The following is a 26,096-nucleotide window of genomic DNA, read 5'->3' as shown; positions in this document are numbered from 1 at the left end:
TCCCCCCAATTGTTGGGATCTCTGGGGTGCTTCCCCATCCCTCACTGGTTTTCCTTGACCCTTCTTGCACCTTTATAAACGATTTTTTCTCTTTATTCCATTTGAGTGTGCTCTTTCCTAAGGCAACCTTGAACTGAGAGCTAGCTAGTTTAAAAGTAGTCATTTATAGTTGCCCCTTTTGGCTGCCCAGACTCAGAAACTCATACTTGTACCTGGAGAATTTCCTACCATATGAGGCTTAGTGGGAAGTAGAACTCACTTCCCAGCCTCCCTTGCAACTAGAGTTTGGGCATGAAACCTAGGCTCAGGCAGTCAGAGGTATACACATTAGATTTTGAATGAGGAGCCAGTGATTCAAAAACCCAGGGACAGTGGAGAGGCCTAATCTGGTGATGGTGGCCACAGAAGCAACACTATCCCATCTCTGGGGCAGCCCAGGCAGTAGGACCAGTGGCAGTCCCTAGCATCAGGTGTGGAGCTCCAGCAAGGTCTGATGGGCAAGCTGAAGGGTCTGGTACTCTGATGGGGGCAGCAGGGTCTGCACCAGACCAGCCTGTGCTTCTCCCACAGTGGTAGCTGGGTCTGGTTCTCCAGCCTTCCCCACAATGCCGAAAGCTTCCCAGTATCTTTTCCACTGATTCCTTTTCTGCATAAATCTACGAGAATCAGTTTCTGTTGCTTGCATTTATGAATCCCAGCTAGTGGAGGTTTCCTTGGAACCTGAGTGTGGAGCACCTCCAGGCCTCACAAAGAACCAGAAACCAGCCAGGGCCATGGCAGCCATTCCCTCCTACCTGAGCCACTGCTGCAGTTCTCCCACTCTCTGTGCCTCTGCATTTTTCTCCAGCTGTGGCTTGGTCTTAATTCATGAAAAGGCGGTATAGTCTTTTGATTGGGAAGCATCCACTTGGACGTCAGAATGCTCGGATTTGAATCCCAGACGTGTAGCTTACTGTGAGGCTTTGGTCTAGTTACTGTACCTCGTTCCTCTTCTGTACAGTGATCATGGTAGGGTCTTCTTATTTTTTTTTTTAAGATTTTTTGTATTATTTATTTGTCAGAGAGAGAGCGCGAGCACACAAGCAGGGAGAGCAGCAGGCAGAGGGAGAAGCAGACTCCCCGCTGAGCGAGGAGCCCGATGCGGGACTCATTCCAGGACCCTGGGATCATGACCTGAGCCGAAGGCAGATGCTGAACTGACTGAGCCACCTGGGTGTCCTGGGTCTTCTCGTTTTGAGGACTGAATAAGATGATGGATGTAAAGCCCTCACCATGCTACTTGGCTCAGAGTGACCATCAATAATTGTTGCTGTTGTGGTCTTCAGCAGCAGCATTTTTTTTTATTTTAATGTTTTGTTATTATAACTAACATAATAGTTAGTTACCATACAGTACATCCCCGGTTTCCGATGTAAAGTTCGATGATTCATTAGTTGCGTATAACACCCAGTGCACCATGCAATACGTGCCCTCCTTACTACCCATCACCAGCCTATCCCATTCCCCCACCCCCCTCCCCTCTGAGTCCCTCAGTTTGTTTCTCAGAGTCCAGTCTCTCATGCTTCATTCCCCCTTCTGATTACCCCCCTTTCTTTATCCCTTTCTTCCCCTACTGATCATCCTAGTTCTTATGTTCCATAGATGAGAGAAATCATATGATAATTGTCTTTCTCTGCTTGACTTATTTCACTTAGCATTATCTTCTCCAGTGCCGTCCATGTTGCAGCAAATGTTGAGAAATCGTTCTTTCTGATAGCTGAGTAATATTCCATTGTATATATGGACCACAACTTCTTAATCCAGTCATCTGTTGAAGGGCATCTCGGTTCCTTCCACAATTTGGCTATTGTGGACAGAACTGCTATGAACATTGGGATGCATATGGCCCTTCTCTTCACTACGTCTGTATCTTTGGGGTAAATACCCAGTAGTGCAATGGCTGGGTCATAGGGTAGCTCAATTTTTAACTTTTTAAGGGACCTCCACACTGTTTTCCAGAGTGGCTGTACCAACTTGCATTCCCACCAACAATGTAGGAGGGACCCCCTTTCTCCACATCCTCTCCAGCAATTGTTGTTTCTTGCCTTGTCAATGTTCAGCAGCAGCATTTTATCATCACGATTCAGGGCCTTACGGAGGCTAATTAGGTCAGGTGCCTTCAGCTTGAGCGCCTGAAGGAGGCAGGCAGGCAACAGGAAGGAGCGAGGCAGAGCAGGTATAAGAATACCTGGGGACGAGGTGGGGACTGTGGGCTATGGAAGCGTGGCCCCTGTCTGGAGGGAGCAGCTGCTTCTCAGCGTGGCCTTTATTGCCGCATGGAATGTGAGCCCAGTGATGCCAGACTTTCCACTCTTTCAAGAGAAGCCAGAAATCTAGATTTTTATGGGAAGCCTGATGTTTTCTAATATCAATAATCTAAAAAAACCCTGCTGCACAGGCCAAACAAAGCCTCCCAGGGCCCTGATGGGCTGCAGATGCCAGTGTGTGTGTTCTGAATGCAGATCTCTGGGTTCAGTTGAAATTCTCAGGGAGAGAACCCAGTTGAGTCAGATTTATTCCACTGACTCAATTAGCTATGGCCATGGTCCACTGTCCACCCAGCAGGGAACATGGTGAAAACGCTCTGAGAAGCAGATGTGGGCAGGAGCGGTGATGACCACATGTTGGGGAGGAGAGGCAGGGACTGAGGGGGTTCCCCAAGAGTTGCTTCTCTGTGGATGACGGGGCACTGGAGGCAAATACATCAGGCATATGATAAGCTCTAGTAACTGCAAACTTAAGATGGGGGATTATTTACCTAAGGTAAAAATGTGTCTGGAGGGGCACCTGGGCGGCTCAGTTGGTTAAGTATCTGCCTTTGGCTCAGGTCATGATCCCGGGGTCCTGGGATCAGCCCCGCTTCGGGCTTCCTGCTCATCAGGGAGTCTGCTTCTCCCTCTCCGCCCCTCCCCACCGTTCATTCTCTCTCTCTCAAATAAAAAAAGAAAATCTTAAAAAAAAAAATTTTTTTTTAAAGATTTTATTTATTTATTTGACAGAGATAGAGACAGCCAGCGAGAGAGGGAACACAAGCAGGGGGAGTGGGAGAGAAAGAAGCAGGCTCATAGTGGAGGAGCCTGATGTGGGGCTCGATCCCATAATGCTGGGATCATGCCCTGAGCTGAAGGCAGACGCTTAACTGCTGTGCCACCCAGGCGCCCCTAAAAAATTTTTTTAAAAGAAGTGTCTGGAAAAGAAAGTGTCTGGAAGAGGCAGACCAGGGCTGGTACAAAGGCTCAGATATATCCACATGATTCCAGACTCCCATCTTTTCACACCTCCACCTAAGCTTGTAGGCTTTTGTTTTCATGCTTGTAGCCTCACAGTGGCAAGATAGCTGCAGCTCTGACCATCACGACTATGTTCCAGGCAGGGAGGAAAGGAATCAAGAAGTAAGGGATGGACCTTAGGTAAGGATCTCCTAGAAATTCCCAGCATATTTCCCCTTCCATCTCAGTGGCTAGAACTGACTTGCATACCCATACCTAGCCACAGGGAAATTGTAAACGTGAATATGTTTAGCTCCAAACAATATCAGGGTTCTATTCATTGGAAACAAGGAGAGAATAAACCCTTGGTAGGCAATCAGCAGCCTCTGCCACCCCTTCTGAATATGTACTATGTACCAGACTCTGGCTAAAGCACTGAGGACTGAAAACCAGAGCCTGAACAGCTGAAAGATACAGAAGTGCTTGAGAAACCCAGTGCAGCCGGGCCTGGTTTCAAAGTGAGAAAATCAGGTTCTCATTCCTTAGAGCTCCACCTGGTCTCCCATCCTTCTGACCCCATCCTGGCCCTCCTGCTGTCAAGGTGGCCCCGCCATGGCCCAAGCAGGGTGGGAAGAATGTGTGATTAACACCAGGAGCGGTTTCAGGAGGCACCCAAGAGACATTCTAGAGAGAAATATGTAACTGGCACATCTGTTTTATAATGTATATTAATCCCTGACACGTAATTTGAGTAATATATGTAAAGCAAAAAGTCCAAGTGCTGATTTAGGAGCCTTATTATTACCCTGTCAGCAGAATTCATGTTGTATTTGCACAGTGCTCCGGGTCCAGCATCTCATCTAGGGCAGCAGGAAGGAGAAGGCTTGCTGACGGATGCCCGCTGATGGCAGAGGCCCCTGCTGATGGGGATGGGGCATTAGTCAAGTGGTCGGAGCCCCTGGTAGGGTTGGCAGGAGCTCATCTTGGCAAAAAGGACTGTGGAGCTAAAACGAGTTCCAGCTGGGGCTAGGGGCATATCCATCCCCACCCCTCAAAGGAGGAAGTCTAAAAAACTGTGGGCTTTGGGGTTCAAAGCCAGCTCTGCCACTTTCTCACCATGTGACAGTGAACAAGTTCCTTCCATTTTCTGAGCCTCAATTTCCCCATCTGTAAATGGGAATCATGATAGCACCCACCTAAGAGGACTGTTGTGAGATTTAAAAAAAACATTTAACCGTTTTCAGAACCAAACAAATCAGGAACTGAGCATTTACTATGGGCCAGGGTAGTGATCCTGAGTGTTTTACTCTATTATCTCATGGAGTCCTTACAACAACCTACTCTGAGGTAGATACTACTATGATATACTCCCAATTTACAGTTGAAGAAAATGAGGCACAGAGAAGCGAAGAAACTTGCTCAAGGTCACACAGCTAGTGACTGCAGAGCTGGGATTCAAACCCAGACAGTCTGACCCCAGAGCACTACTCTCTGAGATGCTTTTGCAGACTGCTACCTTATAGGAGGCACTCAGTAAAGGGTAACTCTGTATCTCAGCAATGCCCCATAGCAGTGCCTGTCGTGTTGGAAATGCTTTATAATTCCATGCTGTCTCATACGTAGCCACTAGCCACAGATAGCTACTGAACATTCGAAATTTGGCTAGGTTGACTAAGGACCTTAATTTTTTTTTAAGATTTTATTTGTTTGAGAGAGAGAGAATGAGAACGAGAATGAGTGGGGGGAGGGGCAGAGGGAGAGGGAGAAGGAGACTCCCTGCTGAGCAGGGAGCCTGACACAGGGACTTGATCCCAGGACCCCAAGATCATGACCTGAATCAAAGTCAGATGCTCAACCAGCTGAGCCACCCAGGGGCCCCTTAAGGACCTTAATTTTTAACTTAATTTGATCTTAACAAATTTAAATTTAAACGGTAGCTTGTGGTTGGTAGCTATTATATTGGACATGGAGCTCTAGGCTCCCTACCCCCAACCCTGGCTGGCAGGGTTTTAACCCCTTCCATCTGGTGGGCTAGAACCTCAGGGAGACCGGTGGCCTGCCAGGTAGGTCTCCAATAATAGAGTTGCATGAACTGAACAAAGAGAGTGATAGTTCAGTCCTTTCAGTGCCAGTTAGGACATGCTCCGGGCATCACCTTTCAGGATGCTGCTCCTTTAAGGTGAATGGGGGCTCAAGATCCAAAACTTTTCAGAGAACCCCTTAGCAGTAAGCTCCAGAATCCTGGACACTGCCCCAGTCAATGAAATTATATGACAGACATGATCCCCACCTTCCTGAAATTGGCAGTCTCGTGGGGGAAGAGGATATCAAACAAATACCACTCAATTATTTAGTAACAATTAATTAAAGTCATGCCCGAGTGTATGCCAATGTCACAAGTGATAAAATGGCAGTTAGAGAAAGTACCTTGGGAACCCTCAACAGAGAGCAATTAACTGTGCATGGGGAGATGGATTGGTCAGAAATTTTAGGAGATGAATTGGTCAGAAAAGCATCCAGAAAATAGGAGAACCTGGTGTTTGGTCTTAAGGAGTTGGAGATTGTAAGGGTGAAGTGTGCAGGAAGGGCATTCCAGGCAGAAGGAACATGGGCAAAGGCACAAAGGTGTGACAATACTCAGGTATTCAGGTAAAAGGACATTGTGATTGAAGGGGCAGTGAGAGAGGATGAGCCTGGAAATAGCAGCGGTAGACCACGTTGTGAAGTGTTTTGAATGCCATGCTGAGTGGCTGGCCATTATCCTAGGGGTGAAAAGATTTCCTCAGCAGAGTAGAGCAGTTACTTTGTTTTAAAACATAGATGAGAGGGGCGCCTGGGTGGCGCAGTTGTTAAGCGTCTGCCTTCAGCTCAGGGTGTGATCCCGGCGTTGTGGAATCGAGCCCCACGTCAGGCTCCTCCGCTAGGAGCCTGCTTCTTCCTCTCCCACTCGCCCTGCTTGTGTTCCCTCTTTCTCTGGCTGTCTCTCTGTCAAATAAATAAAAAGTCTTAAAAAAAAAAAAAAAAAAAGCATCTGCCTTCAGCTCAGGTCACAATCCCGGAGTACCAGGATCGAGTGGGGCTCCCTGCTGAGTGGGGAGTCTGCTTCTCCCTCTGACCCTCCCCCTCTCATGCTCTCTCTCTTACAGTCTCTCCCTCTCTCAGATAAATAAATAACATTGTTAAGAAATTAAAATTAAAAAAATTTTAAAAGATTTATTTATTTATGAGAGAGAGACCATGGTGGGGAGGGGCAGAGGGAGAAAGCATGGAGCCCTATGTGCGGCTCAATCCCACAACCCCAAGATCACGACCCAGCTAAAACCAAGAGTGGGTGTTCTACTGACTGTGCCACCCAGGCACCCCTTAATATAGAATTTCTGTAGATTCACAGTTAGTTATAAGAAATAATACTAAGAGAGCCTATGTACCCTTTATTTATCCAGTTTCTTTTTTCTTTTTTTTTAAGATTTTATTTATTTATTAGAGAGAGAGACAGCCAGTGAGAGGGAACACAAGCAGGGGAGTGGGAGAGGAAGAAGCAGGCTCATAGTGGAGGAGCCTGATGTGGGGCTCGATCCCAGAACGCTGGGATCACGCCCTGAGCCAAAGGCAGACACTTAACGACTGAGCCACCCAGGCGCCCCATATTTATCCAGTTTCTGCCAGTGGTGACATTTTGCAAAAACTCTGGTACAATACCACCAGCATATTGACATTGCTACATTCAACATACAGAATAGTTCCATCACCACAAGGATCTTATGTGTTGCCCTTTTATTGCCACATGTACCTTCCTCCCCATCACTTCTTCATCTTTTCTTACCCCTAACAACCATTAATCTGTTCTGCGTGTGTATAATTTTGTCATTTGAAGACTGTTATAAGAATGATTCATATGTGTAAACTTTTGGGATTGATTTTTTAAAAAGATATTACTTATTTATTTAACAGGGAGGAGAGAGAGAGCACACAAGCAGGGGGAGTGGCAGGCAGAGGGAGAGGGAGGAGCAATCTCCCCACTGAGCAAGGAGCCCCATGCAGGGATGTGGGACTCGATCCCAGGACTCTGGGACCGTGACCTGAGCCAAAGGCAGACACATAACCAACTGAGCCACCCAGGTGCCCCATGGGATTGATTTTTTTAAATTAGCATAATTCCTTGGAAATTCTTCCAGGGTGTTACGTGTATCAGTGGCCTACTGCTTCTCGCTGCTGACCAGTATGCCATGTATGGACATACCATAGCTTGCTTGACCATTCACCCATTGAAAGACATCTGGGCTGTTACCAGTTTTGGGCCATTACAAATAAAACGTCTCTGAACATTTGTGTAAAGATTTTTGTGTGGAGATAAATTTTCATTTCTCCAGGTTAACTGCCCCAGAGTGCAATTGCTGGGTTGTTTCAAGTTTCTCTGCATCTTCACCAGCATTTGGCATTGTCACCATTTTTCATTTTAGCCATATAGTGATACCTCATTATAATTTTGATTTACAGTTCCCTAATGGCTAATGATGTTGAACATATATGCTTATTTGCCTTCTATCTGTCTTTTTTGGGGAAATGTCTATTCACGTCTCTTGTCCATTTTCTAATTGGATTATTTTTGAATTTTTTGCTGTTGAGTATTGAGAGAGTTCTTTTATATTTTAGATACTAGTCCCTTGTCAAATATGTGAATTGCAACAATTTTCTCCCAGTCTGTAGCTTGTCCTTTTATCTTAACAGAGTCTTTCCACAGAGGAAAAGTTTTTAATTTTAATGAGGTCTGCTTTATCAGTTTTACTTTTTATGGATCATGCTTTTAGTGTCAAGTCTAAGAACTCCTTGCCTAGCTCTAGATTCCTTTATTACTTTGCTAGTGCTGCCATAACAAAGTACCACAGACTGGGTGGTCTGAACAGAAATGTATTTTCTCACAATTCTGGAGGCTGGAAGTCTAAGATCAAGGTGTCAGCAAGATTGGTTTCTTCTGAGGACTTTCTCCTTGGCTTATAGGTAGCCATCTTTTCCTTGTGTCTTCACATGATTTCTCCTGTGTGTGAGTCTATGTCCTAATTTCCTCTTCTTATAAGGATACCAGTCATACTGGATTAGGACCAATCCTAATGACCTCATTTAACCTTAATATCTCCTTAAAGACCCTTCTCCAAACATTCACACTGTGAGCTACTGAAGTTTAGGACTTCAGCATGAATTTTGAGGAGGACACAAAGCCCATAACAATCCCAAAGATTTTTTTCCAATTTTTTTTTTCTGAAAGTTTCATAGTTTTACATTTTACATGTGAGTCCATAATCTAAGTTCATTCTTGTACAAGGTGTGAGGTTGTGAGGTTTAGGTCAAGGTTTTTTTGTTTTTTGCTTTGTTTTGTTTTTTTCTTTATGGATGTCCAATTGCTCCAGCCCCATTTGTGGAGAAGGCTATTCTCCTCCATTGAATTGTTTTTGTATTGGGCATATATGTATGGGTCTATTTATAGATTCTCTATTCAGTTCTTTTGATCTATGTGTCTGTCCCTCTTCCAATTTTGAATTGCTTTATCATATTCATGTAATAGGCTTTAATGTCAGGTAGAGTAATTCTTTCCACTTTATTTTTTTTTCAAGATTGATTTAACCAGTCCTTTTTTAAAAAAAATATTTATTTATTTAAGTAATCTCTACACCCAATGTGGGGCTCTAACTCATGATCACAAGACTGAGAGTTGCGGGCTCCTCTGACTGAGTCAGTCAGGCACCCCAGTTTAACCAATCTAAACTTGTTTATATCTATTTAAAAAAAAAAAACACCTCACTGGGATTTTGATAGGAATTAGATAAAACTTATAGATCAATTTGAAGAGAATTGACACTTAATGACTGAGCCATCTAGGTGCCCCTATCTTTTATTTATTTTTTCTTGCCTTATTGCACTGGCTATAACTTCTAGTAGTGGGAACAGACATCCTTGAATTGTTCCTATCATAGAGAGAAATAGTCAGTCTATCATTGTTAGGTATGATGTTAGCTATAGGTTTTTTGATAGATGTTCTTTTTTTTTTTCCAAGATTTTATTTATTCATTTGAGAGAGAGAGCACAAGCATGGGGAGAGGCAGAGGGAGAGGGAGAAGCAGACTCCCCGCTGAGCTGGGAGCCTGACTTGGGGCTTCATCCCAGGACCTGGAGATCATGACCTGAGCCACCCAGGTGCCCCTTGATATTCTTTATAAAGTTGAAGTAGTTTCCCTCTATTCCTAGTTTGCTGAGAGGTGTGTGTGTGTGTGTGTGTGTGTGTGTGTGTGTGTGTGTTTAAAGATTTGATTTATTTATTTGACAGAGAGAGAGCACAGGCAGGGAAGAAGCAGAGGGAGAAGTAGGCTCCCTGCTGAGCAGAGAACCTGATGCTGGGCTTGATCCCAGGACCCTGGGATCATGACCCAAGCCAAAGGCAGCCACTTAACCGACTGAGCCACCCAGGCACCCCTTGCTGAGAGTGTTTATCATGAATAGGTTGGTGTATTTTGCCAGTGCTTTTTCCACATCAGTTGATTTGATCATATAACTTCTCTAGTTTGCTTCAACTAGGCTTGTAATTACGTGTGTGTGTGTGTGTGTGTGTGTGTGTTTGTGGAGTGGAGAGTTTTCTCCACACCAACAAGCAATTCTCCCACACTAGCTGGGTGTCCTACAATTCAACTCAATTCTAACACTGTCTACGTGGAGATAGCATCAGATTCCACAGGTTGAGGGCTCAGTCCCACAAGATTGCCTTCCACTTCAGATGCCAGTCACAAACCCAGGTTGTTAACCTGTGTTTCTGACCAACTGTCTGTAAATCAGTGGTTCCTGTGACCCCTCCATGGGGTTGATGAATTTGCTGGAGTGGTTTACAGAACTCAGGAAACCCATTTATGCAGTGATTACTGATTTACTGCAAACGATATTAAACAATACAAACCAACAGCCAGAAGAGACTTGTGGAGTTGGGGTCTCTAATGGTGGCATGTGAAAGCCTTCTGGTTCACCAACCTGGAAGCTCTCTGAACCCCATCCTTTTGGGTTTTTATGGAGCTTTCATTACAAAGGCATTATAGATTAAATCATTGGTCATTGGTGATTGAACTCAGTCTCTAGCCCCTCTACCTTCCCCCAGAGGTCAGGGAGGTAGAACTGAGTGTTTCAACCCTCTCTTTTTTTTGTGTGTGTGTGTGTGTGTTTCAACCCTCTAATTCCATGGTTACTTCTACTGACAGCTCGCTCCCACCTTAGGTGCTTTCCTGAAGTTACGGCATTAACATAACAAAAGTCACCTTTATAGCTCTCCACAGGAAACTCCAAGGGTTTTAGGAGCTCTGTTTCAGAAACTGGTAGGAAGATCCGATATCTATTTCTTATTATGAATTACAATACCACAACTTGTGGGGCGCCTGGGTGGCACAGCGGTTAAGGCGTCTGCCTTCGGCTCAGGGCGTGATCCTGGAGTTCCGGGATCGAGCCCCACATCAGGCTCCTCTACTATGAGCCTGCTTCTTACTCTCCCACTCCCCCTGCTTGTGTTCCCTCTCTCACTGGCTGTCTCTATCTCTGTCAAATAAATAAATAAAATCTTTAAAAAAAAAAAAAAAAACAATACCACAACTTGTATACCTGTGAGGGGGAATAAAATATTGACCCAAAACATGCCACTTTGGTGCGTGGATTATTTTGAGCTGAAGGCAATCAAGATCCAGCAGACTAAGGGGTACCTGAACGGCTCAGTTGGTTAAGCAAGCAGCTCTTGGTTTCAGCTCAGGTTATAAACTCAGAGTCGAGGTGGAGCCCTTGCATCGGGCTCTGTGTGCAGCAGAGTCCCTCCCCCGCTCCTGCTCTTCTCTCTCTTTCTCTCTAAACTAAAAATAAATAAATAAAATCTTGAAGAAAACAGTCCAGTAGACTCAAGACAGACTTTACCTCTCCCTTAACTACCTAAAAGAATTTAGACAGGGGGCCTGGCCAAGAAAGGGAGCTATTACTCAGAGATAACTTTTTGTCTGAAGGACCTACCTGTACCACAGGGCAAATATCTAATTACCAAACATCTGCTCTTCTTATTGTCCTGTAAATTACCTTCCTTCCCTTTGAAGCCCCAGACCCCTATCCCATTCCCTAGCTCAGGATGGCATATAAGCCTCAAATGACCAACTTTTCCTTGGGTTTCATATTTCTTCCTGTATGGGTGTAATTACACTTTTCTTCTGCTAATCTATTTTATATTGATTTATTTTTATTTTTGTTTATTTATTTTAGAAAGAGAGTGAGTTAGTGTGAGTAGGGGGAAGAGCAGAGAGGGAGTGAGGGGGAGAGGGAAAGGATCCCAAGCAGACTCTGTGCTGAGTGTAGAGCCTGATGCAGGGCTCAACCTCATGACCCTGAGATCCTGGCTGGAGCCAAAACAAGAGTTGGATGCTTAACCAACTGAGCCACCCAGGCTCACCTATGTTGATTGAATTAATAAACCAACCAAAAGAAACTAGAAGGGTAGAGAAAAAATTTTCCTCCCCGATATCTGAAATAAATCCCATTTGGTCATGGTGTATAATTATTTTTATACACTGCTAGATTTGATTTGCTAATATTTTGTTGAAGATTTTTGCATCTAAATTCATGACAGCTATTGGTTTTAATGTACCTTCTCCTTTCCATCCTTCAGAGTCGTCTTATGCTTGTTGTTGTTATATCCATGGTTTTTTAGTTATAAGCAAGAGGACCTAGGAGAAATGGGGCTATTTTATCTTGGTGGAATCAGAAGTTCCACTCATTCTTTTTGACACTTGTGTACCATTGTTTATATACTGTAATGTATTTAACCAGTTTCCTGATGAACATTTAGATTCTTTCTAATCATTTGCTATAATGAACAATACTGCAACAAATAACCTTGTACCTTCATCATTTTACACTTACTGGTAAATGTTGCTGTTGAAATTCTCAGAAATGGAGTTTTTGGGTCAAAGGGTATATGTATTTTATTTATTTTATGTATGTACGTATGCATTTATTTATTTATTGGAGAGAGAGAGAGAAGGTGGGAAGTGCAGAAGGAGAGGGAAAGAGAGAATCCCAAGGTGGTTCCACTCCCAGCAAAAAGCCAGATGAGGGGCTCCATCCTATGACCCTGAGATTATGATCTGAGCTGAAATTAAGAGTTGGATGCTTAATCAGCCGAACCATCCAGGTGCCCCAGCTTATGTATTTTTTTTAATAAAAGATTTTATTTATTTATTTGTCAGAGAGAGGGAGAGAGCACAAGCAGGGGGAGTGACAGGCAGAGAGGAAGAAGGAGAAGGAGACTTCCCTGCTGAGCAGAGAGCGCAATGCAGGGCTCAGTCCCAGAACCCTGGGATCATGACCTGACCCGAAGGCAGACACTTAACGAACTGAGACACCCAGGTGTCCCATATGTATTTTTGATTTTGGTATTTCCAAATTGTCCTCCATAGGGGTTGCACCAATTTATGTTGTTCATTCTTTTCACTGGAGAGAAATAAGACCACTATGGGCTCTCTACCAGAGTGTAATGTTGGTTTTTTTGCCAACCTGATGGTGAAAAATAGCAGATCCGTGTGTTTTAATTTGCATTTTTCCTATTCTGAGTTAATTTGAACATTTCTTTATGCATTTCCTTTTTTGTGAATTAGCCGTTTTTATCCTTGCCTATTTTAATATTGGGTTGTTCTTCTTTTTGATTCCCAGAGCTCTTTACATATTAGGGGATTGACCCTTTGTCTGTGATATGAGTTACAGAAAAAAATTTTCCCAATATATTGCTTATCTTTTAAATTTGATTCTGGTATTTTTGCCATGTAGACTGACTGACTTTCTTTCTTTTTCTTTCTTTCTCTCTTTCTCTTTCTCTCTCTCTCTCCGTCAGATTTATTTGGAATTTGAGTCATTATTAAATGGGCCTTTTCCATGCCAAGAGAATAAGGGAATTTCCCCATGTTTTCTCCTAGTATCTTTATTTTTTAACCTAAATCTTTCATTCTTGTAGAAAGTATCTTGGTGAAGAGAGTGAGGAATGGATCTAACTTTTCCCCCCATATGGGCTACCCAGCTGTCTGATCAACTCTCTTATTTGTTTGTTTTCCATCAACTCTCTTGAAATAGTCTCTCTTTTCTCCTCTGGTGTGAGATGCCACCATTACCATATACTTAATTCCTGTATTTTGGGTGTATTCTGGACTTTCTCTTCTAAGTAGTTATTCCCTGTCTATTCATGTGACATGGCTGCCCTGTTTTGTTGTGGTTATGCAATAATTTTGAATGTCTGATGGCACTGGTTTCCCTCATTCTTCTTTTCAGAGTTTTCCCAGGTATTCTTGTTTATTTTTCTTATGGAATTTAGAATCACCTTGTTTACTTTAAAAAATAACTGTTGGTATTTCTATTGGCATTAGGATAAATATAGTGCAAATGATATCTTTGGGTTATTGAGTCATTTTATCCAAGTACATGTCTTCCTATTTGTTCAAATCTTTGATGTTCTTTGGTAATATTTTAAAGTGTTCTGCATATAGTTATTGTACCTTTATTCCTAGGTGTTTTGTAAATAAATGATTAAATTTCTTTACAATTTGAATCCTTTTGCACCTTTTTGTTGCTATTGTAAATGGGATATTTTCTTCCATTAAGGCTTCTACCTGGTTGATGTTTGCATATATGAAAGCAGTTGATGATGTTTATTAATTCTTTACCATATTATTCTACAGAATTCTTTTATTGTTTGCAACATTTTCTCAGTTGATTATCTTGGTGTTTTCAGTTACATACTCCTTTTCTCCAAATAATGACAGGTTTATTTCCTCTTTTCCAAATTTATGCCTAATAAGATGACCTAAAAAAAAAGATACCTTAGTTCTCTACCCTTGTAATCCATCTAGGAAAGAGATATCTCAAAAGTTTAACCGTAATAAAGCACACAAAATGCAGAGTCAAGGTAAGGAGCTCAGGTGTCTCAGTCCAAGTTCATTTACAGTTTACTGTGCAGCCTCCCAAGTGAAGTCCCTCTCTGCCTCTCCCTCACCATAACTGCTGCTCCTCAAATAGCCAGCTCAGAGAACTGCCTCTCAAAACCCAGCCAAAATTTGTGCGCATTGGACTGAGCCAATTTTTTTTTTAAAGATTTTATTTATTTATTTGACAGAGATAGAGACAGCCAGCAAGAGAGGGAACACAAGCAGGGGGAGTGGGAGAGGAAGAAGCAGGCTCATAGCAGAGGAGCCTGATGCGGGGCTTGATCCCACAACGCCGGGATCACGCCCTGAGCCGAAGGCAGCCACTTAACCGCTGTGTCACCCAGGTGCCCCTGGACTGAGCCAATTTAAGTAAAAATCTAACTTGCCTGGGAGGGGAAGAGAGGAAGAGTTGAAATGCTAGCTTTCTTGCTTTTGTATGGTGACTTCTGCCTAAAGTCTTCACACTGGAACTTGCCCCACCTTTCCAGGGTCTCAAAACAGGGAGAGTTCAGCAGAAAGATCCAGAACCTTTGGTGCAGTGACTATATGGCCAAGGTATATTGCTAAATAGAACATTTCTATTATAGGGGCGCCTGGGTGGCACAGCGGTTAAGCGTCTGCCTTCGGCTCAGGGCGTGATCCTGGCGATCTGGGATCTAGCCCCACATCAGGCTCTTCTGCTATGAGCCTGCTTCTTCCTCTCCCACTCCCCCTGCATGTGTTCCCTCTCTCGCTGGCTGTCTCTATCTCTGTCGAATAAATAAATAAAATCTTTAAAAAAAACAAAAACAAAAACAAAAAAACACATTTCTATTATAAAACAATGTACCAAATGTGTCTGTTTTAATTTTTTTTAAGTATTGAAATATACTAGTAGGTGCATAGAAAAAGAGATCTAGGGGCACCTGGGTGGCTCAGTTAGTTAAGTGTCTGCCTTCGGCTCAGGTCACGATCCCAGGGTCCTGGGATGGAGCCCGGCACTGGGGTCCTTGCTCAGCAGGGAGCCTGCTTCTCCCTCTGCCTGCTGCTTCCTCTGCTTGTGTGCTCCCCCACCTCTCTCTCTGACAAGTAAATAAATACAATCTTTAAAAAAAAAAGAAGAAAAAGAGATCTAGGGGAATAGTCACTAAGAGTATGTCAACAGCAGTTATTTCTAGAAGTTGAGGCTATGAGGAATATTTATTTTCCATGTTATTTGTGTATGATGTTGGGCTTCTTTTAGCAACCAGGTATTGATTTTGTCATTATAAAAAAGGAATAGCTCAGGACACCTGAGTGGTTCAGTCGGTTAAGCATCTGCCTTCGGTTCAGGTCATGATCCTGGGGTCCTGGGATGGAGCCCCACATTGGGCTCCTTGCTCAGCGGGGAGCCTGCTTCTCCCTCTGCCTACTGCTCCCCCTGCTTGTGCTCTCTCTCTCTCTAATAAATAAATAAAATCTTAAAAGAAAAAAAAAAGGAATAGCTCTGGGGCACCTGGGTGGCTCAGTTGGTTAAACGTCCAACTCTTGATTCTGGCTCAGGTTATGATCTCAGGGTCAAGAAATTGGCCCCACATTGGGCTCCATGCTCAGCATGGAGTCTGCTTGAGATTCTCTCTCTCCCCCTGCCCCTCCCCCTGCTTGTGCTCTCTCTCTAAATAAATAATCTTCAAGAAAAATAAAAAATAGGGGCGTCTGGGTGGCTCAGTTGGTTGAGCATCTGCCTTCGGCTCTGGTCATGATCCCAGGGTCCTAGGATTGAGCCCCGCATAGGGCTCTGTGTTCAGCTGGGAGCCTGCTTCTCCCGCTCTCTCTGCTGCTCCCCCTTCTTGTGTTCTCTCCCTCTCTCTGGTAAATGGAAAATGCTTTAAAAAATAAAAACCCCAAAACTCCAAAATACAAAAATAAAAAATAAAATAAAAATGATATATTTGAAGTCACCAGCTGCAGGTCTTTTGGAATTTAAGTGTTTGCTAACTCTATAAATTCTTTGACATACCCTCCATCAAGAGGTTTTGTCTTTGTCCTTTCTTTTTGAGCCTGGTGGGCTTGTGACTGTTTTAAGAGTACAGCAGAGGGGTGCCTGGGTGGCTCAGTCAGTTGGACGTCTGACTCTTGATTTCGGCTCAGGTCTTGGTCTCAGGGTCATGGGATTGAGCCCCGTGTCAGGCTTTGTGCTTGGCTCGGGGTCTGCTTGGGATTCTCTCCCTCTGCCCCTTCCCCCCATCCCAAATAGATAAATGAAATCTTAAAAAAAAAAAAAAAAGTACAGCAGAAGTGATTCAATGTGATTTCAGAATCTGGATCACAATAGACCATGTGGCTGCTGCCTTATTCCCTAGAACACTTGCTCTTGACACCCTGGGCCGCTGTGTGAGAAGTTGACTACCCTGAGCCTGCCATGCTGTGAGGAAGCCCAAGCCACATAGAGGAGTCATGTGTAGGTTCTGTGTTTCATAGCCCCTGCTGAGTTCAGCCTTTGAGTCATGCCAGCCTAGGTGCCAAACATGTGAGGAAGAGTCTTCAGATCATGCCAGCTTCTGCCAGTTGAGTTGCCTCCAGCAGTTAGTCTTCCTTGATAAAGCCCTAAACATTGGGCTCTCTCTCTGAGAGAAATCCTCCTCTCTGTGCCCTGTCTGGATTCCTGATCCTCAAAATCTGTGAACATATGTCACAAGGTGGGAAGCTTTGTTATATAGCAGTAGAAAACTGGAACATCCAGACTTTGCATTATGTGAGTTCATCACATTTGGCTCTTACGGTTTAAGTCATTATAAAGATTTTTTTTTCTTAGTTCCAGTTAATCACATCTAACTTATGCACACTTGTAGCCTTAAGTATGTGTGTGTGTGTATATATATATATATATATATATATATATATATATATATATAATTTTTAAAAAAGATTTTATTTATTTATTTGACAGAGAGAGAGAGACAGCCAGCGAGAGAGGGAACACAAGCAGGAGGAGTGGGAGAGGGAGAAGGAGAAGCAGGCTCCCAACGCCGGGATCACGCCCTGAGCTGAAGGCAGACACTTAACGACTGAGCCACCCAGGCGCCCCATAAGTATATATAGTTTTTAAAGATTTTATTTGTATATTTATTTGACAGAGAGAGAGCAGGAGTGAGGGGCAGAGGGAGTGGGAGAAGCAGACTCCTCGCTGAGCAGGGAGCCCCATGTTGGGCTCTATCCCAGGACCCTGAGATCATGACCTGAGCTGAAGGCACTTAACTGACTGAGCCACCCAGGTGCCCCTTGTTTAAATATATTTTTAAGTTAGCCTATTCTTTTTCTTAAATATGTCTTTAAAGAGGGAAACCTTTTTTTCTAACACATATTAGAAATAATTGCCACTAAAATTTGAAATCATGCTTTTCCATATATCATCTCAAATCATCTTGTGACCCACTAGGGATACAGCCCACTTTCTAGGAATCACTGCACTGAGCTTTTCTTCTGATCACAAGGGTTCTTTCTAACTTTTACATTTCAGAATTTATGAAGTTCCCTTTCCCAGGTTGGTGCTTCACGTTGCCCTGGGTGGGGGGGTGGGCTGCTCTCTAGAGGAGTTCACAGACTTCATTCCTGTGCAGTGCACGAGACAGTTAACATTCATGGGAGGTGACCCATGTCAGGAGCTGGGAAGGGACTGAGTTTTTCCCCTACTCACAAGCCGAGAAACTAGGCTATTTCATGGGTGCTGGCAGAAGACAGGCTCCTGGGGCAGAGACAGGGACAGGGTGTAGCCAGAATGTCAGGGTTCTACTGATTCCCCCTGTCTCCTAGGTCCCCAGGAGGTGATACAGATGGGCCTGCACACACAGTGAGTTTTGTTTATAGGACAACACGGAGCTTGGAGAATTTACCGCTTTTACGGTGAGCAATAACAGACCTGCTCTTTACTGGAGGGGAAAACGTTACTTCATCCTTCAACGTTGCTTGTCTTAAACACAACCCTGAAAATGACCTGGATAAAGGGTAATCAGGGCCTACATTCTTGGCATATCCAGTAAAAACATTCATGAGTGCTCAGGGCTCATGGTGGACTGCCTCTTCCAACAAATCACACCCATGGATAGCCCAGTTACAAGCCGCATGACCCAGATCAGATAGGTTAGGAAGTGTTGTGACGTCCCGGAGCTGAAACTCCACCATTTTTTTTCCAGTTCCTGACACTATAGCATAAGGTTAGCAGGTTGGGGGGGGGGGGACGGGGGGAGGGTAATTATATTATAGTGTTCACCTGGATTCCTGATCAGTAATAATAAAATCATAATAAAAGGTAAAATATTTGCCCACTTTAGGATTTTAACTTTTATTAGTAAAATAACCCAAATGTTACCTGGGTTCTCCAGTTTGCATGTTCAAGAGAAATCACACCAATGTCTTGTATCAGTTAGCTGTTGTTATAGTAATGCCACATAACAATCAACCTCAAACACTCAGTGGCGTATGACATTTGGTTTTTAGTTTTGAGTTTCCTGGTCAGCTGAATGGCTCCCTTTCCTACTTGACAAGTTGGCTTGGGTGGCTGTACTCCCATGTGTCTCTCATCCTTCCCCTAAATCCAGGGGGCTAACCAGAACATATTTCCTTCCTTCTGAATTGTAAGAGAGCATGCCCAACTACACAAGTGTATATATATATATATATTTTTTTTTTTTTTTAAGATTTTATTTATTTATGTGACAGAGAGACAGCCAGCGAGAGAGGGAACACAAGCAGGGGGAGTGTGAGAGGAAGAAGCAGGCTCCCAGCGTAGGAGCCTGATGTGGGGCTCGATCCCAGAATGCCGGGACCACGCCCTGAGCCGAAGGCAGACACCGGACTGAACCACCCAGGCGCCCCTACGCAAGTATATTTTAAGCTGGTTAGCCACAGAAAGTCTAATGGCCAGGCCCAAAGTCAGGAGGTGAGGAAGTATACTCCACCTACTGAGGTGGAAGGAGATATTCCTGACAACAATCTAATCTATCATCTATCAAAAGCCCATGGTTCCTCTTAGTTGTTTTTTACTCACACAGGACCTCAGGCCCCCTTTGCAAAGCCTTCCCCATATTTTCCCTTTAATCCCAAAGTATCAACATACAGTTAACCCTCAGACAATAAACATTCACACAGTGGATTCCTCCCCCACCTTCCGGAACAGGGCTTTAAAAACACTTACATTCACTTTTCTCAATTAACCAACATTTCTTCCCAATAATAAAAAAGAAATAAAATATTGGTGCCAAGTTTATGCTTCTAAGCTCCCTCCTCTGCCCACCAGGCTGGGGGCTGCTCCTGAAGGAATTGACAAATAACCCCAGTGCTTTCCGTTCAAGCTTTTGTCACATGCACAGGAGGCCTTCTGTTGGAGAGGAGATACATACACATTGTGCAGTTCTTCATAAAGAATGGATCTGTTCTAGTTTTTATGGCTATTTAAAGTTATAAAAGGTAATACATTAATTTAGAAATGATTCAGAACAGAGAGAGAAGAAGAGTCAGAACGGTAGGTAATGTGTCTAGTTTTCTGCTGCCTGATGGAGTTAGAACATCCGAGGCTCAGGGTTTCCAAGGGGGTGAGATAAGTACCTGACTCAGAGTGTTCTGTTATGGCAACACCTTTTCCTTAAAGCTCTTTCCCCCCTTTATCCCTGGTGTGTGTGTGCTTGTGTGTGAAAAGAATTATGCGTATTCCCCAGCAGATATTTCCTGTAATCTTATAGACTAGCTATTGGCAGTCATCCCTATGTGGCCCCTCCTCTGTTGTCCGAGCCCCTAACTGTGAACCTCTGTTGCCTGGGAGGCTACTTGAAGGCTCCTCATCTTTTCCGTTGCTAAGGATGTCTGTATTAGTCAAAGATCCTTTGTTGGACGTGGTAGAAACCCAACTCTAACTAGTTTGAGCACAAAAGAGGGTTTATTGGCTCACATAACCAGACCATGGACAGCACAGCGTAGACCTGATCCTAGTGATGAGCGGATTCAGATATCCAAATGCTGTCAGGCTCTTCTCTCCCACTTTGCTCTGTGGCTCTACGCTTGTTGGGGCCATTCTTGCTTATCACAGATGGGCTTTCCCCCCAGGGAGGGGAATGTGGCCTCTAGCAACTCTAGAATTGTAACAGCCTTTCAGCTTCAGCAGCTCCTGGAGGATGGAGAAGGTCTCCCTTCGCTCTGGTGTAAGAAATTCCAGGAGATGTCTCTAATTGGCCTGGGTTTTTTTTTTTTTTCTTTTTTTGTTTGTTTGTCTGTTTGCTTTTTGTTTTTTTTAAAGAGATATTTATTTATTTTAGAAAGAGAAAGGGGCACCTGGGTGGCTCAGTTGGTTATGTGTCTGCCTTCAGCTCAGGTCATGATCCCAGGGTCCTGGGATCCAGCCCTGCACTGGGCTCCCTGCTCAGCGGGGAATCTGCTTCTCTCTCTCTCCCTGCCCCTCCCCTGCTTGTGCTCAGCTTCCTCTTTCTCTCAAATAAATAAATAAAAATCGTAAAAAAAAAAAAAGAAAAGAAAAGAAAAAAAGAGCGCACAAGCAGGAAGGGCAGGGAGAGGGAGAGAGAACTCGGGGCTCAATCTCACAACCTGAGTCAAAATCAAGAGTCGGATACTTAACTAACTGTGCCACCCAGGCGACCCCCTCTTTTGTTTTTTTAAAGATTTATTTATTTACTTTAGAGGGGGGAGGGGCGGAGGGAGAGGGAGAGAGAATCTCAAACAGACTCTGTCCTAAGCATGGGGCCCAACACCAGACTTGATCTCAAGGCCCCGAGATCACGACCCCAGCAGAAACCAATGGTGGACTGTGCCACCCAGCCGTCCCCTAACTGGCCTGTTTTGAGTCACATGCTCATGGCCTACACCAACCACCAGGACTTCATTTCCAGTGGGGAGCACTGGCATGGCCACTGGGGAACCGTGAAACCACTTTAGTTTGCATGAACTATAGTGCTCCTTATGAGAACTATAAAGTTGGTAACAAGTCCTTTCCTTAATCTGCACCTTAGGAGGCCCATCTATACACTGGCAGGGGGTGGGGTGATCTGGAAGACTTCCCAGATGGATGTCCTGTGACCCTGTTACAAAATGACACACTATTCTGGGAGGCAGTTCCCTCTCACACTCTCTTTGAAGGCCCTCTTTATTTGGTCTCTGTGGGTCACTGGGTGGAGCAGGTTAAATGCCACCGGGATAGTTGTCCTAGGATGTGAAACTGGACTGGACAGCAGTTGCCCACCTCTTTGGGGCAGTGGTGCTGGGAAATATGGTTGCCCACTGTCCCTGGGCCCCTGGGAGGGCTGGTTCCTGGCCAGCTTCACTGTAATTGTGACTACTTGAAGCTTGGGGGCATTTTGACCTTAACACAAGGGTTGGAACTCACAGCCTTGAGTTCTAGAGCGGGCTCTGCCATGCCACTAGTTAATTCCCTTCTGCCATCCCTTTGCCTCCTCACGTTCTCTCCAGGTATATCTCTACTCACCCTGAAGCCTTCGTGAGTAATGTTGAATGTTCTGAAGATTGGTCTTCTGTCAAAAGATTGGCATCTAACTTTACATTTATTTATTTATTTATTTATTTATTTATTTTAGACCAAATGAAAATGTTTGAGAATGTGTATCATATATTATAATTAATCTACATTCGGACTAATATTTTTGATGCACTGATCAAATATCTGTCTTGATAACATGAGATAAAGGGGCTTCTGCTATATTGGCTTAAATATAAATTTAAATATGACATTTAAAAGCTATTAAATGGATGGTGCCTTAGGGTTTGCTCATTGTAGACCTTGGGACAAGAATTTGAGACCAAGTAGTTAATTTGGGGGATGATCTCAAGAAGCACTGTTGGTAGGGTGGGGAGCAAGGCAGCAAAGGAAAGGCTGCTGATGAATTATGTGTGATCGTGTAATTTACCACTGTGGGCAACTGGGGCCAATCCCACTGGGGAACTCTGGGAGATAAGAACACCCTTCTGAGTTATCCCAGACGGTGGGTAAGGATGCTCGGGTAGCCATCAACTTCCTATCTGTAATTGGTTGAAGGATATATGTGGGCATCATTACCAGTAATGCTGCATTGTCTGGTGCATGGGCCAAGCGTGCTCCTGTGGCTGAGTCTTTTGGGGCATAGCTGTAGTAATCATCTTGGAGCATGGAGGTGAGTGCTGAGGAGATATGGGAGGGCTCTGGCTTTTGGCTACAGATGGGTCTTCCTTCCACTAAGCCATGGTATCCTGGGGTTTCCCACCCTCCCACTGAATCAGTGGGGAGGAGGGGTAGTCCACATATGGATCCACATACTCTCCCAACCTCTTAGATAACTGTCCCAGAGGATAGCACAAGGATCCATGTGTGGACTGGCTGACACCCACATGCCACCTTGAGTTGAGGAGGGGCTAGGGGTCAAAGAAAGATGAACCTTTAACTGAAAAGATACTAAATACCTACATGAGACTGTTTTCAACTGGCAAAGACTAAGGTACTGTTAATAATCATGTTTCTATTTTTCTCTCTTAAAAATAGGTAGGGAAGACACAAGAAAAAATTAAGTCACTTATAAAAAGTAACCTATACTTTTGTGTGTGTGTGTGCCTATGAGTTGTAGAGGGTAGATTTCAATCCTCCCACAGATATAATCTCCATGAAGGCAGGGCCTTTACCTGCTTTGGCCTTTGCCATATTCATAGTTCATGGCACTGTGGCTGGTGCATAAAAATGCTAATTAAATATTTGTTGAGTGAATTGATACTCTGTATTTCCCTACCGGTGTCCCCTTGCCTTTTGAGATCCAAGCCATTTAATTTCAATTAGTTTATTGCAGCTTTGCCCAGAGCTGGGCAGGACTGCTGGTATTTTCTCTCGGACAATTAAGCTCTTTAGTAGAGAGCCAGTGTGAGGGGCCGCTGTCTGCACCCCACGCAAGCATAGTTGGACTTATAGAGAACAGTGAGGCTGTCAGAGCACTGGCTGGTAACTGAAGGGCTACGCGTGTCCCTTCAATTTAATGCCCTCTTAATTAATATAAATAATGGTTGGATTGTCACTTGCTGCCACTACATTTCTGTCTTCAAAGCTCATTATGATCAGGAATGAACAGCCCTCCTCCAGCCTCTATGTCCCCATAGTTATAGAGTAGAGCTCCATGGATCCCAGGCCCAGCATTGCCCCTTTCTAGTTGGATGAACTTGGGCGAGTTGTGTTCCCTCTCTGAGCCTTGGATTCTTCATCTGGGTGGAGCAGCAGCCTTGAAGATGATTCTAGGCTTTTTTCTTTGCATAGCCCCTCATCATGATGCAAATATATGTGACTCTTCAACATTACAGGCCACACACCTCTTCACCCACAGGGATTCCCTTAATGATGTGGGTCTGGAGTCAGCCAGACATGGGTCCAAATCCTGGATTCAAATTTACCACCTCCTCCTAGCTGTGTGGCTTTAGACAAGTCACAACTTCTATCAGCTACGTTCTGTTTTTCCAATTAAAACACATACAAACACACACGCACACACACGCACACATCACACATCCCCAGATGCCAGACACTATCCTAAAACTGGTAAGTTTAAATCCTGGATCTTCTATTTGCTAGCTGAATGACCTTGGGCAAGTCTCTTAATCTCTTTGCTCTTAGTTTCCGCATCTGTTAGGTGGAAATGATAGTAACATTTTCCTCCAGGGATGCTGTAAGGAGTAAGGGAGTCAACACTTGTGACACACTTAGAGCTGTGCCAGGAACAGAGCAGATGCTGATAAATGTTCGGTGTTATTTTGGTGACCCACTTCATTGAAACTTTATGACCCACTCTGGGAAGACGTCTGACTTTCTCCCTTTTAAACTGAGGGTAATAATACTCACAGCGTAGGGGTGACTGGATGGCTTAGTTGGTTGAGCATCTGACTGTTGCTTTCGGCTCAGGTCATGATCTCAGGGTCGTGAGATTGAGCCCTGTGTTGGGCTCTGTGCCCAGGGTGGAGTCTGCTTTAGATTCTCTGTCCCTCCCACTCTCTCTCTCTCTCTCTCTCTCAAATAAATAAATAAATAAAATCTTAAAAAAATAATACAGCATAGGTGGTTATGATTATGAAAAGTAACGTAGGCAAAATAACAAAGGTAGTATTTGAGTACTATAATGAACCAGATATGCTGTATGAGTCAGAAATGTGCTTGGTGGCAAGAAGCAAAAATCAAAGGTAACAGTGGCATGACTATATCAGGTTCATTTATCTCACGTAAGAAGTCTGGAGGAACCCAGGCTCTTTCTGTTTTTCTGCTTCATCATTCTTATCAAGTCAATCTTTGTTCTCAAGATTTCTAGATGGCCGCCGTGCCTCTGTGCATCACGTCTGTGTTCTAGGCAGAACACAGGGTAAGTATAGAAGGCTGAAGAATGCCAGTTGTCTATCTCAAAAAAAAACCAACACAACTTTCCTGGAAGTACACTTACCATGATGAGCATTGAGTAATGTACAGAACTGTTGAATCGTTATATTGTACACTTGAAACTAATATAGCACCGTATGTTAATCATACTTGAATTTAAAAAATACTTCTCAGATAAGTAACATCAAGCAACTTTCACTTACATATCACTAGCCAGAACTCTGTCACCTAGGTTGTATGGGCAACCCTACCTGCCAGGGAACCTAGGTAATCAAGCCAGCCTTTATGGCAAGGGAGGCTGTAAACAATTTGGGGTAGCCAGCTCACAATATCAGCCACGTATACACTTTTCTATTTAATTCCCACCAAAGCCTTGAGAGACTGGAAGTGTTAAGATTCCGGTTTTTAAAAATGAGTAAACAGAGGCCAGGAGAGGCAAGGGACAAGCCCAAGGATACATAATTCACAAGTGGCAAAGTCAGGATTCAAACCCAGGTCTGTTTGGCTAGAAGGTGTGAGCTCGTCACTGCTATGTGATGCTGCCAAGAGTCTACTGTAATGCCTGGCACACAGTAAGTACTGAGGAGATGTTATTTCCCTTTTACTCCTAGCCCTCTACTGAGGTTCTACCCCCTTTAGGCTTTGGAGGCTTTGGAGGCTAGGCCTTTACACCTCTTTCCCTACAGCAGAAGTGTGGGTGGGCTGGACTCCCTGGAAAAACATGGTGGCCACACCCAAAGCTTTCTTGCTGTTCAGGCTCTATGACTCGAGTGGGATAGATGGAAATGTTAGGTGTGTGTAGGCCAGAGGTAGGACCTGGCAGGGCATTTTGGGTTTGTTTGTTTTTAAAGATTTTATTTGTTTATTTGAGAGAGAGAGCAAGCATGAGTGGGGGAGAGGGGCAGCGGGAGAGGGAGAAGCAAACTCTCTGCTGAGCAGGGAGCCTGATGTGGGGCTTGATTCTAGGACCCTAGGATCATGACCTGCGCTGAAGGCAGACACTTAACCGACTGAGCCACCCAGGCACCCCTGGCAGGGCATTTTGAAATAATGTGGTCAAAAGGTTTCAAAACAGCAGCCCCAAAACTAAATGGATATACTTTTTTTTGTCCCACACAGTATTTTTTTTTAATTCAAATGAATTTTGTAATATTTTATCATTGGGAAACTTCACATTATAACCTGTATTTCCTCTCTCTCCAAGGGGAAAAAAAATCAGGCAATCTGGCCACACTGGGCCCTGATTCCACATGGTAACACTGCTGGAGCTGGTAACACCCCGCTTAGATGGATGTGTGCTCACCTGCCACCACAACCGCCTGGCCTGCTTCTCTTGTCTGTTATTTGCCTGGTTCCTGTGAGCTTCTGAGCTTTTCCCCTTCACTGAAACATTGGAAAGACAGGCTTAGAGAGGGAAGTGGTTTGAGTTGTGTAAGCTCATACAGCCAACCAATGGCCAACTTCAGACTGGGCTGCTGTGACTCCCAGTCCAGTGCTCCTTCTTTATGACACCTCCTT

At 44.1% G+C, this 26,096-nt stretch overlaps 1 protein-coding gene across 3 annotated transcripts in view; it reads left to right on the top strand.

Moving 5' to 3' along the window:
• RALY (RALY heterogeneous nuclear ribonucleoprotein) overlaps positions 1–26,096 on the top strand; it is a 194,975-nt gene that overhangs the window by 74,413 nt on the left and 94,466 nt on the right. For all 3 annotated transcript variants that reach the window (XM_057312584.1, XM_057312585.1, XM_048222384.2), the window contains 2 exons: positions 17,133–17,274; positions 17,996–24,564. The gene's annotated coding sequence lies outside the window, so the exon portion shown is untranslated. The remainder of the gene's footprint in view (positions 1–17,132; positions 17,275–17,995; positions 24,565–26,096) is intronic.

This window comes from Ursus arctos, unplaced genomic scaffold (genome assembly GCF_023065955.2).
Source record: "Ursus arctos isolate Adak ecotype North America unplaced genomic scaffold, UrsArc2.0 scaffold_16, whole genome shotgun sequence".
NCBI classification, from domain to species: domain Eukaryota; kingdom Metazoa; phylum Chordata; class Mammalia; order Carnivora; family Ursidae; genus Ursus; species Ursus arctos.
Note: the sequence above shows the minus strand (reverse complement) of the source record. Positions and strands in the feature narration are given on the sequence as shown.